Below are 4,267 nucleotides of genomic sequence, written 5' to 3' on the forward strand. Positions count from 1 at the left end.
AAGATGTGTAGAGAAGAGTTGGTACCAATCCCACTGAAACTATTCCAAAGAATTGAGAAGGAGGGACTTCCCAATTTATTCTATGAGACCAGCATCATTTTGATACCAAAATCTGGCAGAGACACAATTAAAAAAGAAAACTTCAGGCCAATATCCCTAATGAACATAGATGTAAAAATCCTAAAAAACAAACAAACAAACAAACAAACAAAACTAGCAAACTAAATCCAGTAGCACATCAAAAAGCTAATCCACCATGATCAGATAGGGTTTATTTCTGTGATGTAAAGTTGGTTCAGCATATACAAATCAATAAATGGGGTTCATCTCATAAACAGAATGAAAACCAAAACTATGTAATCATCTGAATAGACACAGAAAAGTCTTCTGATAATATTCAACATCCCTTCATGTTAAAAACCCACAACAAACTAGGCATCCAAGGAACATCCTTCACAATAATAAAAGCCACCTATGACTAACCCACACCCAATATCATACTGAATGAGCAAAAGCTGGAAGCACTCCCCTTGACAACTGGAACAAGAAAAGAATGCCCACTCTCAACACTCCTATTCAGCATACTACTCGAAGTCCTGGACAGAGCAATCAGGCAAGAAAAAGAAAGAAAAGGCATCCAAATAGGAAGAGACGAAGTGAAACTATCTCTCTCCACAGAAGATATCCTTCTAAATCTAGAAAACCCCATACTTTCTGCCTAAAGGCCCCTAAATCTGATTTTAAAAAAACTTCAGCAAATTCCAGGACACAAAATCAGTGTACAAAAATCAGTAGCATTCCTATACACACCAATACTATCCAAGCTAAGAACCAAGTCAACAATGCAATCCCATTACAATAGCCACAAAAAATTAAAAACCTAGAAATACAGATAACCAGGGAGATAAAATATCTCTATAACCAGAATTACAAAACACTGCTGAAAGAAATTAGAGACAATATTAAAAAATGAGAAAACATTCCATGCTCATGGATAGAAAGAATCAATATTGTTAAAATATTCCCCATACTGCCCAAAGCAATTTAGAAATTCAATACTATTCCTATCAAGCTACTAATGACATTTTTCACAGAATTAGAAAAAAATTATTGTAAAATTCATATGGAACCAAAAAGAGCCTGAATAGCCAAAGCACAAAGAACAAAGCTGTAAACAATACATTACCCAACTTCAAACTGTACTACAGAGCTATGGTAACCAAAAAACATAGTACTGGTACAAAAACAGACACACAGACCTATGGAAAAGATTACAGAACCCAGAAATAATGCTGCACACCTGCAATATTTTATCTTCAACAAAGTCAACAATAACAAGCAATGGGGAAAAGACTCCCTATTCGATAAGTGATGCTGGGATATCTGGCTGCCATATGCAGAAGATTGAAACTGGACACCTTCCTATCACCATAAAAAAATCAACTCAAGATGAATTAAAGACTTAAGTGTAAAAGTTAAATCTATAAAAGCCTATAAGAAAATCTAGGAAATATCATTCTGAATATAGGCCCTGGAAAATATTTTATGATGAAGACTCCAAAAGAAATTGCAACAAAAACAAAAATAGACAAGTGGGACCTTGTTAAACAAAAGAACTTTGCACAGCAAAATAAATTATCAATACAGTAAACAGATAACTTATATAATAGGATAAGATATTTGCAAACTATGCATCTGACTAAGGTCTAATATCAAGAATCCATAAGAAACTTAAATGAATCAACAAGAAAACCCCAAACAACCCTATTAAAAAATGAGCCAATGGCATGAACAGACACTTCTCAAAAGAAGACATGCCTGTGGTCAACAAGCATATGAAAAAATACTCAACACCACTAACCATTAAAGAAGTGAAAATCAAAACCACAAGGAGATACCATTTTATAGCAGTCAAATGGCTATTACTAAAAAGCCAAAAAGTAACAGATGCTGGCAAGATACCAGAGCAACAGGAACACTTATACACTGCTGGTGGTAATGTAAATTAGTTCAGCCACTGTGGAAAGCAGTCTGGAGATTTCTCAAAGAACTAACTATGGAACTACAATTTGACTCAGAAATCCTGTTACTGGGTATATATCCAAATGAATATGTATAGTTCTATGAAAAAGACACATGCATTTGAATGTTCATTGGAGCACTATTCACAACAGCAATGATATGGAATCAACTTACATGCCCATCAGTGGTGGGCTGGATAAGGAAAATGTGTTACATATACACCATGGAATACTACACAACCATAAACGTGAAATCATGTCCTTTGCAGCAACATGGATGCAGTAGGAGACCATTGTCCTTAGTGAGTGAATGCAGGAACAGAAAACCAAATACCACATGTACAAGCAGGAATGAATATTGAATACAGATGAACACAAAGAAGGGAGCAATAGACACTGGGGCCTACTTGACTGTGGTGGGTGGGAGAAGGGTGAGGGTCAAAAAACTATCTACAGGGTCTTATGCTCATTACCTGAATGACTAAATTATCCATACACCAAACCCCTACAACATGCAATTTATCCACATAACAAACTTGCATAGGTATACCGCATGAGCCTAAAATATAAGGTGAAAAAGAAAGACAAGAGAAGAGTCAATAAAATAGAAAACAGAAACAATAGAGAAAAGTTAACCAATCTTGGTATTGGTTTTTTTGAAAAGATTGATAAAATTAATAAGGCCTGAGTAAGAGCTGTGAAGGAAAAAGAATCACAAATAATCAAAATGATGATTGAACAAGTGTTACTACTACAGATTATACTAGATATTAGAAGGATAGTAAAATAAGTGTTACAAATACCTCCAAACCAATAAAATACCGATTTATTTTGTAGATTTTAGGATGGAAAAGGTATGTGAATTCCAGCCACCAAACACCACAAGGAAAGAGTTGTGACTGGAAATTCTCAAAAGATAACTTTTCCTCCCATTTTCCCTTTCCCTTCGTCTTTCATTTTCACTCTTTTCTTTTACCCCTTCCTATTTCCCTTCTGTTCTCTTCCCTTTACTTCCTATTCCTTCTCTTTCCTTACAGTTTCTTTTCTTTTTTCTTCTAATCCTTTTTCCTTTTTCCTTCCCTGTTTTCATTCTTTCCCTCTTTTCTTTCTCCCTCGCTCCTTCCTTCTCTCCCTTTTCCTCTCCCTCTCCCAGTTCCTTTCCTCCTGCTCCTAGAGCCAAGTCCAAGACAACAGCTATCTCTACCACCTTCCTTTCTGGAACTGCCCCCTTCCCACTCACTAAGAATGTCTTCTTTCACAAGCACTGGCCTTAAGAGGCTGTCTGATATGAACTCTTAGGAGGCCCAGGCCCCAGACTTTGTATTTTATCTCCAGAATATATGATCTGGACTCTTTCTTTATACTGATAACAGTATACTGAGAAAAAAAATACATATTAGTGGGGTAAAAAGGCAATGGAGGTAGAACTTTATATTTTACAGTTGGTGCCCAGTAGAAGAAAAGTCTGAGGAGTATATGAGGAGTAATCACCCAAAAGAAAAGATGAGGACACCAAGGAATCAGTTTCATATAAAATAGTGCAACTGATAATAACTAACTCATATGGTGTTTACTATAAGCTGAGCACTGTTCTAAGTGCTATTTATATGTTGACTGTTTTAATCTTCACAAACATTCTACAAAATAGGTCACTATTACTATCGTCATGTTAAATGTGAAAACTGAGACCCAGAGAGGTAAAGTGATTTGTCCAAATTACCATGGCTAGTAAGTGATGGTGCTAGGATTTTCACCCAGACAGCCTACAGTCCTCACCATAGATCCACCTCTCTGTCGTTCTACACAAACTGCTGGTAATTTGCATTATTGGGATGCCATTCCATGCTACATTTAATGTTCCATTTTGCCTTGGAAAGTTAGTTATCCACATTCTTATCAATATATGAATAACTGAATCCTAGCATCTCATGTTAAATGTCTATTCTTGAGTACCCTTCTGGTACTAACTACTGTACTGTTTACAATATGAGCAGGAAACAGCCTAAGAAAAGGATTTCACTGACAAGAGTTTAATAAAGAGGCTGGGTGTGGTGTCTCATGCCTGTAATCCTAGCACTCTGAGAGGCCGAGGCAGGTGGATCAAGAGGTCAGGAGTTAGAGACCAGCCTGGCCAACATGGTGAAACACCGTTTCTACTAAAAATGCAAAAATTAGCCAGGCATGGTGGTGGGTGCCTGTAATCCCAGCTACTTGGGAGGCTGAGGCAGGAGAATTGCTTGAAACCA

Source organism: Chlorocebus sabaeus, chromosome 1, assembly GCF_047675955.1.
Source record: "Chlorocebus sabaeus isolate Y175 chromosome 1, mChlSab1.0.hap1, whole genome shotgun sequence".
In the NCBI taxonomy this organism is placed as follows: domain Eukaryota; kingdom Metazoa; phylum Chordata; class Mammalia; order Primates; family Cercopithecidae; genus Chlorocebus; species Chlorocebus sabaeus.